This window comes from Diadema antillarum, unplaced genomic scaffold, assembly GCF_040938485.1.
Source record: "Diadema antillarum isolate AM-2024a unplaced genomic scaffold, OU_Dant_1.0 scf00000181, whole genome shotgun sequence".
Taxonomy (NCBI): domain Eukaryota; kingdom Metazoa; phylum Echinodermata; class Echinoidea; order Diadematoida; family Diadematidae; genus Diadema; species Diadema antillarum.
The window spans coordinates 1478304-1493802 of record NW_027271070.1 but is presented as its reverse complement, the minus strand read 5'-3'; the positions used below and the strand labels follow the sequence as shown (position 1 = coordinate 1493802).

Sequence of the window (15499 nt, the reverse complement as noted above, 5' to 3'; positions counted from 1 at the left end):
TTATCCTTAATTTGTTCAAAAGAACAGCAAACTCTGCATCATCCTTTTGTCTCATTATTTCATCCAAGTTAATTATAGAGAAGTTGTCTGTCCATAAAGAACTTTGCAGTGTATCTTTATACAATGGAGCACCTTTTACTGGGGGTAACTGATAGAAATCTCCAACTGCAATAACTGAAACCTTTCCAAATGGAGCATCACCACGTGTCTGCTTTATTTGTCTTAAACGTCCATGTACATACCACAACAACTTCTGATCAACCATCGATATTTCGTCAATTATTAGTATCTGTAGTTGACCTAGCTGATTACGTAAATGACTTATCTTTTCTTCTCCAAGGGGTTGGTAAGGTAGTGTAGCAGAAATAGGTATGGACAAAGCATTATGAATAGTACTACCATCAATGTTGTAAGCTGCAATTCCAGTTGGAGCTACTTTCATAATTGAAACATCATCAGGATTGTGCATCATTCTGCTAAGAATTCTTGTTCCTTCATTACATATGCATTTCACTAGATGACTTTTTCCTGTTCCAGCACCACCTGTCACAAATATTTGAAATGCTGTAGGTTCTTTTCCATTAGCTCTGTCAAGACACCATTGTCGTATTTTGTAGAACACCTTTTGTTGCTTGCTATTTAAAGTTCTTAATAAGTCATTACTGTCTTCTCTTGAAATGGTACATGAGCGAAATTCTATGCCGTATGACTCTTTCTCCTTAGATTTAGATTCAAGATCTGGGATTCTAAACTCATTGTCAGCATCTTCAACTTCTTCATGGGTTTTTGCTGTTTCATGTCTTTCGACTTCTGTTTCTGGACAGAGTAATCCCCATGCATCTTCTTGTGGACCAAATTTCTCAAGATATTGTTGTGCTTGATCAATTGTATCAGCATTTTTCTCAAACTGCCTGAGATTTTCATTGACAATACTTTTGACACTTTCCACGTTCTTATTAAATATTCGTACAGACCCAGATTGATAAAATTCCTGATATGTCACAAATTGATCAGGTTTTAACTGTTTATCAATACGAAATGGCAAAAATAGTTGCAAGATACTCTGATAATATTTTTCTGGCGATACATTCGGTGAAAAGCGAGGATATCTCACTACAGCATCCTTGGTTCTTGATCGTTTTTGCACATAGCCCAGCTGATTTCTCAATTTGAAGACTTTCTGGTTCTGTTTCTTACCCTTTATATCAGATTCACTGAGTAGTCTATACTTTGAACAAAATGTGGCTAAACACATATTTTCAAATTCAAAACCATCAGGTCGGGCTTTATATTTATCAATTCTGTTTGGCATCCATGGACTCCTATCATCATCGTCTCGTCTGCTTTGAATAACACTCAATGGTAAACTCATTCTCACAGGATTTGGTCCAACAGGTATAAACTCTACTTTTCTTGAGCACTCTTTCAATCTCAGGCTACAAACACGATACACACTTTCTTGCGCTGAAACTTCACGGTTTTGCATGTACACATGTCCTATTTCTTTCATGCTTTTCCGAGCATCTTCATTGCCCTCTTTCATTTCACTTTCTGCATTTTTCAATAGCAAACCCATCTCTCTTTCTGCTTTTGACATGTATGACACAACATAAACAATGCAGGCATACTCATTTGTTACATACTGCAAATCCATATTGGCATTCCAAGCTCTCAGTAAAAATGGATTGTATTGATTCACCCATATGTCTTTTGGATCTCTTCTCATGACTATATTTTCTTTTGTAGCTACAGCATTATAGGCATCTTCAAATTCCTTTTGACACATCTCAAGAGCTTCAAAGAGCTGTCTAGCATTATCATATTTCCCTTCCATACATGATGAATGCTTTACAGTAGACAGAACATCTTGAGCTTCATCTGTAACTTCCAGATTATCATCAGGCTTCACAACAAATGTTTTCTCAGAAGGTGGTCTTGGAAAATTAAATCTACAGGTAGTTCCCTTTTTCTTGCATGATTTTGAATGTTTCTTTGAGTGAAGCTGAACATTCTTCACTATTTCATATAGTTCCTCATCTTCATCCTCACATGGAATGTTGCATGAAATGTACTTATCAATAAAATCTATGACAGTTTCATCTTTGTCGACACCCAAGTTAGGCGCATTTTCGACCCAGAATAAACAGTGTGTGTGTGGAGATCCTCTCTGTTGAAATTCAATTCTGTAGAAGTAGTCAATTATCTTGCCAATAGGTTCTGCCACAGAAAGAATCACTTTGTTCAAAAATGCATGAAAGCGTTTGTCAAACATACGAGCTACGGTCACTGGATTTGACTTTAATAGATTACACTTATCTGTCCAATCTAGATCATTTGCTTTTCTTCTATCACCTTGTTGATTAAGCAATGTATTAATAACTTCAGGCCATCTCATCTCAGCTGAGGAAAACGACGCAAACCATGTAGGTTTTCCAAGTTGTCTAACCATTGCTAATACATCTTTTTGTGTAGATTGCCAGTATGGAGGTGTTCCCCGTATTTGTTTCAGAAATTTGTATCCTTTATTTGAATCCAGTATCTCATGAAGTTTTCTTGCATCTTTTAGATCCGAACACTGCATCGATGTGGAATTATCAATTTCCCCTGAGCTTTTTCTGAGAGCTATAGACACATTAGAAAGTATTTGTTGCAGTTCATAAATACACTGAGCATAGAAGATATATTCTGTATTTTTTGCAAATCTGTTATCTACATGCATCAGACGATTATGTAAATAACGACCAAGTGTTACTTCAATGAACCTGGTATCATGAAATGTTGGCTGGCCTGTTGGAAATAGAGCAGGAAAACATTTTGCCTCATTACTTTTATCCATCAACAGTGATACAGGACTATTCTTTTCACAAGGTGCACAACATATAATATCATCGAAAAACTGATCAAGCACTTCTTGCCTCATATCAACCTTCTGTAAACATGTGTCCAACTGAACGCCTTGTAATCGTTCATCATGATCATCCTCTATGTCATCGCAATCATCATTAGATTCACCTGAATTCAACGGTTTAACACAAGCTGTTTGACTATTTTCCTCTGATAAATCAGAATTCCATTCATTATCTATAACAATATCAGAATACCATTTATTATTCTTCTTCAAATATTCCAATGCAACTAGCACATTCTTTTTCTTGACAAACTGATATTCATAATGTCCTTTGTACGACAATTTCCTCTTCAGTTTTACACGTATCAATTGATCATCAGTTTCTGGTCGAGGTAATATCTTTACAGTTTCATCTGTGCGTGAAGGCACACAAACTGTTGGGCCATGTACTCCATATTGTCCTCCTTTAGGCAGGTTCAAAATTTTCATAAATGGAATGTTCAATGCAATTAAATGCATTTCCAACTTATTCAGATTATCAAGTTCCACAGGAATAGCATGTAATTCTAAGTTATTTCTGCTAGCTTCAGCAGGCATATTACCAGCTAATAATTTCCTGTGGCAAGTGTAACAAATCCATAAAGAGTTTCTTGGTGACTTTACTATTTGACAGTCAACATCACAGTCATCACTGCATGTATGCAAGTACTCCTCTTTTAAGCATTTTGTATCGTTATATTTTGCTTTTGTGCACTTCAATACTTGATTTTTGAATAATAATTTCAAACATACACAACATACATATTCAGGGCCATGTGAAATAGTTTCCCTAAACCTTTTCAAAACATGATCACAATTTCTCATATTCATTTTCTCTTGCTTTTTTCGTTTCACATTTCTCATCGCAACCTGCTGTCTGTACACAGAATTTGTCTTGTACTTAATGTTTGAAACTTTTCTTATATACTTCTTAAGCCTCTCTCTGAATAAAGCATTGTTTTGATATTTAGCTTTCCTCATTTTCTTAAGTTTCTCTCTGAATAAAGGATTGTTTTGATATTTAGTTCTCCCCAGTTTCTTAAACCTCTCTCTGAATAAAGAATTGCTTCGATATTTAGCTTTCATCAATTTCTTAAGCATTTCTCTATAATGAACATTGCTTTCATAGTGAACTTTTCTCATTTTCTTCAGCCTTTCTCTAAATGCAGCATTTTTTTGGTATTTGGATTTCATCTCTTTCCTCATCCTTTCCTTGACAATTTCTCTGTAAGTGGGATCCAAAGTGTACTTGTCCCTTTGTCTCTTCTTAATTTTCCTTTTCTTTTGTAACCTGTAAGGAACATTTGTTTGATACTTCACTTTCTTTGCAGCTGCTTTTTTAAGTTTGCGGAACAGAAAAGGCTGATCATTTGATAAAAATTCTGCTTCCAACTGCCTTTGGTCATTTTTTCTCTTTTCTCTCTGTGCTCTCATTCGATCTCTATTTTTTCGTCTGGTAAGATTAGTATTACTTTTTTTTCTTCGTTTTTTCCTTTTTGTAGTTTGCATTGTAGTTTTAACATCTTCAGATTTTTCAGTGTGCCTACTCACTTTAACTGCAGGTTCCATGTCATCCTCTAATACTTCATTGTTTAACACATCGAGTTGACAATCATCGACTTGTTTTGCAACTTTCCTTTTTATTGAAAGTTTTTTCTTTTTTGTCACTGGTGTTTTCATATCAGTAATATTTTGTGATGTTGACGGTTTTCGACATGAACTTGACATTTGGATCCTTGGACATACAGATTCTACAACATCGTAATGATTGCCATTTGAGTGTTGCAAGTAAATACCTCTTTGTGATGTAGCAATTCCAAACTGAACTTTGCTTGCACCAAATAATTTCCATTTTGAACCATTATCTTCATATACATAAACATCGGTATCTAGTAAATTTGATAAGGCCATCATTTCCAATTCTGTAGCCCATGTGCCGTTGTTGAATACTCTTTCCTTTGCAATGTACTTTATAATATCTGTGTACCCTGATCTTAAAAGACTTACATAATCTCCCTTGTTTTGTAAAATATGCATAACTATTGCTTTTCGAACATCATGGTGTGAATCTTCCTTGCCACATATGACATATGATATAGCTCTGTAAAAGCAATTTCCATCACCAGTAACTCTATAGACAGTCAATGGTTGTGTCAAGATAGTAATATCATCGTTTTCCACCATATCTTTTTGCATATCAGTACTGCTATATTTGTCATTAAACTTTATTCCTAATTTGTGACAAAACTTCTCTCTATCAGATTTATTCACAGGACTGTACTTGAGTTCAATATTTTTTATTTCTCCCACTTGTTCCACCTCAAATGCATCAATGTGGACATTTACTGTCTGTTCACAGGTGTTTTGTAATGGGATTTGTGTCTTTTGCAGGTTTGACACCATAGTTTGTTTTGATGTCATTTTCCTCATTCCAACACTACATTTTTTTAATGTTTGGGTTTTAGTAATCTTAGATGATAAATCATGGCTTTCCTTCTTATTTTCTACACCAGCAACTGAACTCACATGAAACACAGGTAATTTCTCATCCAAAGTACTAGACTGAACAGTAGTTACACTTTCCACTGCATCAAAATGATTGCCTCCAGTGAACAAAATATATATGCCTCTCTCAGTTGTTACTTTGTTGTAGTATCCAGGTTTCCTTGCAGACAATATTTGCCAATTTTTTGTTCGATCATCATACACATATATATCACGATCTAGCATATGTGCCATTGAACTAATATCAGTGTGACCAGCCCATGTTCCTAAATCCATCAATTTCTCTTGAACTACAAAGTCCCTGACACTCTGATATTTCAATGTGTCTATTACATTTTTGAATAAATCACCCATTTCCAGTAAATGTGCCACATTGGATTTCCTAAACATGAAATGGTTTCTTTCGCTGCCAGTAACTACATGAGCAATACTTCTGTAAAAGCAGTTGCCATCACCCATAACTTTCTTGATATTTGCAGGTTTCCCAATATACAAACTTTCATTTCTATCCTCCATTGATTCATTGGCAGTACCATTGTAAGTGACATTCAAATTATTGCACAAACACTGCTTGTCTACGTATGTAATCGGCACAAATTTGAAATTTCGATCTCTTCTTTCTGTTGTCTTCTCAACTGAAACACATTCAACTTCATTCTCACTTCCATAGTCATCACTGTTCACATTGACTCTGTTTTCCTTTGTTTCATTTCGAGTGTTACAGCTGTCACTGTTAATTCCTTTAACATGATCACAATATTTTGAAATGTTGCTATTTTGATCATTCGTATTCCTACATGCAGTATTTACTGACTTTGATTTCTTGGGGTCGCTAGTTGTCAATGCATTTTTCTTAGAATTGGATTCTAATGCCAGACCAGTTAGTTCAAACTGAGTAGTACGTAAATCACATGCCATTGATTTTGCCAAATTCAAACAGTGTACCTGTATACCTTGCCATGATGAAATGCTAAGCAAGACACTGCATCCATCTTGTACCAAGTATCCATCATGACTTCTGGAATGAGAATCAAATACATAATAACCCTTGTCATGTCTAATGATTGCAAATGTGCTCTCAGCAAAATTCATAAGACATGCATCATATCTGCATAGTTCTTGTTCTAATGCTTGCTTCAATGACAAAGCACCAAAATTTGACAAATTGTTTTGATTTCCATCTAAAACACCATATTTTGATTCAGCATAGGTTATTTGAAAGTTTTCATCCAGAATATGAAGTTCCTTGGGTAATTCATCTATCATTACAAGCTCTTCATTCAATGGTGAATCCTTCTTTATGTAATAATACAACTCATTCCCGAGGGTCAGAATCTGATCAAGATCACAAGGTCTCATTTCCATTCCATTTTTAGTTTGAGTGTAGAGAACTGCCACAAGAGAATTACATGCACATTGTTTGCCAGCAGTATAACCAAATCGTTGATCACCTTGATTAAAATTTCCTTGTGCGATTGTTTTGGTCATAGAATATGATTGCCTTCCACCACATTCAGAATCTGAAAGAGAAACAGGCTCAAACACACGTTCTTCAGTCTCTAAATTATTTGCAGCTGGTTCACCATCTAATATAAGTACTGTCGATTCCTGAACATCATATGAATAATGGTGGTCAACACTTTTGGCAGAATCATCATTCGTTACTATGCAACCAGATGGATTAGTATTTTTTACACGTTCAGGCAGGAATATCGATTCATTACAAACTTGAACACACATATTTTGTGTACCTGAAACAGGTCTGTGACATGGAGAGTGAACATTTACATTTGTAGTAGAATTCATAGAGAACAATTCCTCCACTGATATTTGACTGTCACCTTCAACACCTTTTGTTTCACTGTAACATGGGTTTAGTTCATGCACATTGTGGATTCTGTCACATTTCACTTTGGACATATCATTCGAGCCTGTGTTATCTCTACTTGTGGAATTACTGTCCTCATGGTCAGATATTTCATTCTTACACAACTTTTCATTCTTTGCTGCAAGTTCTCCTTCAGGAATGTCATGTTTCACCTTTTCATTATTACCCACCTGTGAGTCAGCATTTTTCACCGGTGGCACACTTTGTTTGTTGCGGATCTTCGTGAAACGACCTTTCTTTCTTGGTTGCTGTGCATTTCCACCACCATAGAGCCTGTTTACATTCCAAACTTCTTTTTCAATGTCTGTGGAAAGGACAGAGACACATGTAGCCTGATCACCATTCAGTACGAAACATTCATTAGTCATATTCGGAGTGCTTTTAGCCACATCAGCCCAACTCCTCTGTGTTTTTGCATAGATTTGCTCAGAGTATTTTGCCATAACATGAGGTGACTGAACACACTTTGAATATACATTCAACACAGATTCAGCATATACCTGCAGACTATCATTTTGTTCTGTGTCCAAGTTTGCATTCATATTTCGCTTCACGAGTTCACCATGTTCTTCTTGCCTTGTTTCTACTTTCGATTTTTTGCCTTTGCTGGTCTTGGCTCTTCTCTGTTTTTCAAGATAGTAGTCTTTCATTGCTTTGCCAATGTAGGTCACACCAGGTTGGAGAATCACACCATTTACTGATCTCACTGAGCTCTTGTTACTGGTCTTGGTCTTAGGATTGTCAGTCATTGTTTGGGATGTTGTCAGTTTGGCCTTCTCAATCATTTTTGTCTTTCTTGATTTCACAGCTGTCCAACCATCATCAACTGCAGTTTCTAATGGTTGAAATTGCCTCGTAGTGAGATTTGTAGTGAATGACGAAACTGATTCATCTCTGTCACAATTTGCTCTTTCCTCCACACACACATTTGTCATTCCTAGAACACCACGTTTTTTCTTTCTTTTCACATACCTCTTTTTTAGCCTCTTTGTTGGTTTCTTTCTCTGGTTGCTCTTGCATGATGAAAGTGAAACATCAACATGAAAATCTTCATCACCAAGGTCTTCGAGAAGCTCGTATCTATTGAAATGACAGGGAATGCCAATTTTGTCAAAGATGCGATGGGCAATATTATTGCTTCCACATGCTGAACATATCCAAATCAACCTTGCATCACACATTCTAGCCTCATGAGAAATAGCTCCTGTACACATCACATGAAACTGCTTGCCACAATCCTCACATGGTACTCTGCTTTCATTTTCATTGATCACATTGCAACATGCATCACATTCACTGACCTCTACATTTCTCATCAAGTCACAACTATGGAGGATATCTAGGATATCACCAATAACAATCTTGAATTCACTTGCTTCCATTGTCAAACTACAGGGCTTTCGATTCTTTGAAAGTATATGGTACCTATTACTAAATAAATGTATATCAACCAACTGTTCAATCAACACAGTTATATTCTTTGAATCACTATACTTTTAACAGAAATTTCAGCTTCAATTCTCTAACATTTAATTTGACCAAACTATGCCTTTATCTCGAGATTATGCTCTTTGCAATAAAGGTTTCAATTTTACCAATTATGCTTCTGCCTTAACTGCACAATAATCAGTCTCCCTTATATGTTTTTCTCTTAGGGTAGCACTTTTTGCAACAAAAATTTCAATTTCACCAATTATTCTTTGTTTTCACTGACAATTAAAGAAACAGTAATGTTTCTGTTTTGAGATGACTCCTTTTGCAATAAAGGTATGTCTTTTACTAATTGTGCTTTTGTTTTCACAGCCCAATAATCATAAATAGCCCTTGAAGGTGCAATATTAATGTCTCTCCCTTCATTTACTATGACTAGAATGCTTTTATCTGAAGATGGCGCTCTTCAACTATTTTTTTATCCTATTAACAAATAACGAAAATTCAAGACTCAAGATACCAAAAAATATTTTTACATAAAATTTTTAGTACACCTCTCGCCTCACCTCATAAATTGTTTCTCACACTTTTAACAATTCCTTCAGAATTTCAACTCCTAGCTATTAACTCTTTTCAACTGTAGTTGAATTATTTGCAGCAACTTTCAATGCAGAATATATCAAATATCAAAGAGTCCTTGAAGGTGCAAATATTGTTTACCCTAATTACGTTCACGACACTATAATGCTTTCGTCTTAAGACGGCACTCTTAAGCAATCTTTCAGTGTATTCTGGACTCTTAAACACCTTTTCTCAAATTAACTGTTTCTGTTTTCAAGTTTTGCAGCAAACTTCTCGCCTTCTCTACAACTATTCTCTTTCCACAGTTTTTAACTATCCTTTTAAAGAATTAACTCTTTCATTCAAACACTCCTTAAAACTCTGTTATTCTGTTTAATTTTCACTCTTTTTTTGTCAACTCTCACTCTTCCTCTCGTTGATTTCACTCTTTTTCTCTTTGACTTTTTCTAACTCTTTCTGCCTCTGATTCTGAAACTTTCTCTCCTTCTGATACTGTCTTATTCTCATGCACTCAGAAGTTTTCTGTTCTCAGCTTTCTTCAAGTTCAAGTTAAGGTATTTCAGGTAAAGTTCAGGTATTTCATGTATATATCAGATATTTCAGGGATGAGTTCGTGAATTCCAGGATGAATTTCCAGATGTAATCTCAGTGAATATTCAGTGAATATTCAAGGATGAAGGTGAAATGGTATGAGATGAAATGTAGGATGAAGATGATTCAACAAATAACAAACACAAACACAAACGTACTTTCAACAAAGACCAACACAAATCTCCTTCCAAGGCAACCAGTACCTGCAGAAAGAAAAGAAAGGAAGAACACAAATATTACAATACCTGTACAGTGAACTCTCTAAAATTAGCACTGATGAAACGAAGTTCACTATAACAAGGTAATTTTTTTGTGGTCCTAGATTGTTAATTTTCATTTGTGTTGTATTATTTTTGTAACCCTGATATAACAAGGTTTCATTATAACAAGCACATTTTTCTGGTCCTGAGGACCTTGTGTTAAGGAGAGACCACTAATAATGTAAGGTACACACATTCTGAAAATACATACTTGAGAGGAATATGACGCACAACGCCCAAATTTTTTATACAAATCTTTGTAAAATTATTTTACTGTTCCTGCAATCTAAACAACTCTTTTAACAAAGGAGAACCATCTTCTAAACTTAAAATCTTCATTAAAAACACATTTTTCACTGTGCACACATAATGTTATAACACGGTCAGTAACTCAGTGAAATTAGCCCAAAGTCAACCTTTTGATGTGTAATTGTGCGACTGCATATTAGAAAATAAATGACTTTTCTTCAATTACATTTCATGATTAAACAGGAAAGATACTTCTGTATGACAAAACAAGGTCCAGGCTAAGTAACATTATATTTCTTCCCCTGCATGCCCCCTAAAAAAAAAAGGTGAAATGAAAGGGGGACAGGAATCACCCCTAGGGCCCTATATAGCACTCTAAAATACGCCCTCTACTGGTCGTGGTTTAAAGTAATGGCGTCCGCATGTCGCCCACAAGCGAATCACAGAAGGAAAGCCCCATCGGTAAGCCCTCTTAGCCAACGTCAACTCTTAACGTTGGTCCTTCGGAACTTAGCCTTCCTAGTAATTACATAGCAAATCATGATATGCCAGCTGCCATATGGCTCACACCTTGTCCATTCAGGAAACGCGGTCTAACGTTAAAAACTACGCAACTTCCTTCCTGATACTCCTGACATTTAAACGCACGGTGTACGCACTACAACACTTAACAGCTTAGTACACGAATAGGGCCTGAGCTGTGGTGGATACGATGCCGATGGGCATGATGAGGCCAGACACTACTGAACACATAAGAGTGATACTACTGATAGACTCTAACGTTTATAGTCACTAACACTAACAGCACCACGACTACACACATTTTTTGTTCTAAAAACCCAAATATCTGTGTTTAGGCATGCCGGCGTTTACAGACTAATACCCACCTGGTACTCGAACTCCAAACTAATCAAACCGTCAGTCTCCAGCAAAGGTCTTCGGAAGTCGTATTTGCGAGCCTAGCCTGTGGCTGCGCTGTCACGCCAAAAGTGTACGCTACAGACACACCATCTCCAACCCCCGTACTTCATGACTTACGCGTGGGGTAACGTACTACGTATATAAGCGAACCAAGTAATAAAGAGCATAGAAGCGCACGCGTGCGCTTCTATACTCTTTGGTACGTACACTCCACGCATGCATGCACTGTGTAGATCATGGAGGGAGCACCGCGAGACGCGATACCACCATGGAAAGCCCGGCAGCGTTTTTTTTAAAGACGGCACAGATTGGGGCATGGCGCGTGTTAAACCTATGGGAAAAACGATGGGTTAGGGTTTTTGGTTATGGTTAGGGGTAGGGTTAGGGTTGGGGTTAGGGTTAGGGTTAGGGTTAGGGTTAGGGTTAGGGTTTGATGGTTAGGGTTAGGATTAGGATTAGGGTTAGGTTTAGGGATAGGGTCCCGGATAGATTTTTAGTTTCCCCAATCTGTGCCGTCTAAAAAAAAACACGCCCGGCACACACGCCCGAGAATTCGAGGGTGTTTCATAAAGCTGGGGGGGCGTTTCATCAACGAGTTCGTCGGAGGTTTTCACCGACAAATTTGCTATCAGCCAATCAGACGCAAGGATTTCAGTAGCTTTTAACAGTTGTAAGTGTAAATCACTGACAAAAAGTTTCATGAATTGGACCCCTGGGGGGCGTTTCATCAACGAGTTCGTCGGAGGTTTTCACCGACAAATTTGGTATCAGCCAATCAGACGCAAGGATTTACACTGACAACTGTTAAAAGCGATAATGAAATCCTTGGTCTGATTGGCTGATAGCAAATTTGTCGGTGAAATCTCCGACGAACTCGTTGATGAAACGCCCTCCTGTTCGTAAAGTCACCAACAACTTTCGACCGACTGGTGATCTGGGGGGCGTTTCATCAACGAGTTCGTCGGAGGTTTTCACCGACGAATTTGCCATCAGCCAGTCAGACGCAAGGATTTCTGTAGCTTTTAACAGTTGTCAATGTAAATCACTGACAAAAAGTTTCATGAAAAGGTCCCCAGTTCTTGTGCTGAATTATTGAAATTCTGATAACTATAGCAATCCAGAACTGATCACCAGTCGCTCGTAAGTTGTTCGTAACTTTATATACGAACAGCTTTCAAGTTACGCACAACTTTGTCTTCACATACTACTATTCTCAAAGCTGCGGCGATGAATGGTACATTTCCCCCTTTCATGGGTAGCCGTTGACCGAAAAATCGGTCTGCTTAATTACTTCTTTCTGCAAATTTCTTTGCAGAAACGCATGAAAAACAGCCCCATCACCCCAATATTTTGCACATGTTTAGTTCATGTCACGTACATTATTTCACAAAATAACAACTACTTGATCGGACACCATCTTTGGTATGTAAATTAGGGACAAAGGTCACAATTTTCTCATCCTGCATCTTGGTGAATACATGTCCTATATCTCTCCCATATTTCGCACACGCAAAGACCATTTTGCAAGAAACATCTCACAAAATAACTGCTTTTTGCTCACATACCATCTAGCCTGTGCAAAGTGGAGTCAAACGTACGCCATACGTACTGCACCAGGCACTTCTTTCTGTATCTTCATGACGTACGTGTTATCTCTATAGGAAGGAATTTTCCCAGATATGAAAATTGACATGATTGTCTTCATCGAGCACTAGCTCACTTACCCTTAAGTGAATTTCTCCCACATTTTAATATGTTGTAGCTGACACTATGAGCTGTAGTGTGAGCGTCCTCCGTGTTTTCACACGATGTCGGGATTAGAAGTGAAAATTGACATGATCCCCTTTATCAAGCACTTGCTCACTCACCCTTCAGTGAATTTCTCCCAGATTTTAATATGTTGCAGCTGAGACTTTGCGCTATCGTATGCGTGCCCTTCGTTTTTTTCATGCAATGTTGTGATCACGTTAGAAAACTTGGTTGAAATTAAAGCTTATCTTCAATGTACTGAGATATTTCTTTCTTTCTGCAACTTTCTTTGCAATAACTAAAAAAAAAAAAACGGCCCCTATCACAACCATATTTTGAACATGTTTACTTTATGCCATGTACATTATTTTATAACATAACAACTTCTTGATCGGACACATCTTGGGTATGTAAAGTAGAGACAAAGGTCATAAATGTTTCATCCTGCATCTTGGTAAACACCTGTCCTATCTTCCACATATTTTGCACACGTATAGACAATGCCCAAGAATCGTTTCACAAAACCATAGAGATTGTAATTTGTCATGACTGACAAATTAAGGTGTTCCGATTTTTTTTTTTAATCAATGCTTCGATTCCTGATCGCAATAATAGGATGACCATGTAGGTTTCAAATGTGTTTAGAGACATTGGCCGTGTGATGTTTGGATTCTCATTTAGAAAAAGGAGTCACATCTGCCATTTTTCGGTATGAATAAATTAGGGTCAAAGGTGATAGATGTTTCATCCTCCATCTTGGTGAATACATGACCTACCTTCCTCATATTTCACAATGCAAAGACCGTGTTACAAAAATCATTTCACAAAATAACCACTTTTTGCTCAGATGCCATCTTGTCTGTGCAAAGTGGGTTCAAAGGTGGTGTACTTCTTTCTACAGATATCTTCGTTATGACGTACATACGGGAGGGAATTTTTCTAGATGTGAAAGTTGACATGATTGTCTTTATCGAGCACCGGCTAACTTACCCTCCGTGAATTTCTCTCAAATATTGCTATGTTGTAGCTGAGGCTTTGCGCTATCGTACGAGTGTCCTTCGTTTTCCCACACGATGTCCGGAATCACGTTAAAAACTTGGTTAAACTGAAAGCTTAACTTCGATGTATTGAGATATATCTTTCTTTCTGCAACTTTCTTTGCAGTAACTCAAGAAAAACAGCCCTTAACACCCCCATATTTCGCACATGTTTAGCTCATGTCACGCACATTATTTTATAAAATACCAACTACTTGATCAGACACCATCTTGGGTATGTAAATTAGGGTCAAAAGTCATAAATGTTTCATCTTGTATCTTGGTAAATACCTGTCCTATTTTCCCCATAATTTGCACACGTATAGACGATGTCGGAAGAATCATTTCACAAAATAACGACTTCTTCCTCAGATGCCATCTTGGGAGTGTAAAGTTGAGTCAAAGGTCATATGTATTTCTTGCTGTATCTTCGTTATCTAGTGTACGCAGAATTTGGTACGAAAGATGGCAGATGTGACTCCCTTTTCTAAATGAGAACCCAAACATCACCCGGCCAATGTCTCTAAACACATATGAAACCTGTATGGTCATGCGTATTGCGATCAGGACTCGAATCATTGATAAAAAAAAATCGGATCACCTTAATTTGTCAGTAATGACAAATTACAATCTCTAGTTAGGTGATCCGAGTATCCTCTCGGATCACCTTCTGTATCTGTACGGAATCTTTCTTTGTGTGTTTCTGGACAAAATTTGTGCAGAGGTTAGCTCAGAAAGTGCATTGCCTATCAATATCAAACTTATACCATATATGTATCGTGTCGCAAAGACGTTAATCGAACTAAAATCAAAGTGATCAGGCGACCTTGACGTCACTATGACGTCATTATATGAAAACACATTTTCAGTCATATCTCATTAATGGAATGGAGTTTTTCAATAAAATTTACGTCACATATAATTCAGGTCAAGCGCATTCTACTCATATTCTCAAAATTCATCCATATCTTAAAATGTGCGCGTACGCGCGCGTTGAAATATTTGTATGCTCAAATCGAGCTCAAATTTTTTTTGAACACGTTTCAGACCATTTGGAGCATTTTTTGAAAAAATTAAAAAATTGGACGGACGCGTACGCGCGCGCTCATATACGCACGCACAGCTCATATGCAATAGAAATTTCCCGTTTTTTCACACGTATTGGCTGCCTGAAATGTCAAGGAATATTTCTACCAAGTTTCAAGTCAATCCAACTCAATATGACGTCATACGGGCCCGTCAAAGTTGAAATTCCGCGCGCGCGTCAATGGCGATATACAGTACAACTATGCCAAAAAACTGCCAATTTTAAATCCGATTTTACTCGTCAGGATGGACGGTGACCCCCCATTTTCTATACATATTTTGAAAGCTGATGAGTTGTACATGTCATTTCATG

General features: G+C 37.2%; 1 long non-coding RNA gene across 2 annotated transcripts; it reads right to left on the bottom strand.

Moving 5' to 3' along the window:
- Positions 1-418: 418 nt before the first annotated feature.
- Positions 419-11462, bottom strand: LOC139723126 (uncharacterized). Of its 2 annotated transcripts, XR_011710330.1 has the most exons (5): positions 11281-11462; positions 10043-10087; positions 8253-8360; positions 7451-7584; positions 419-6410 (listed from the first exon to the last, which is right to left on the bottom strand). It is a non-coding gene; the product is annotated as an uncharacterized lncRNA (long non-coding RNA). The 2 variants fall into 2 exon arrangements; XR_011710329.1 differs by lacking the exon at positions 11281-11462 and having other exon boundaries at positions 10043-10913.
- Positions 11463-15499: the final 4037 nt, after the last annotated feature.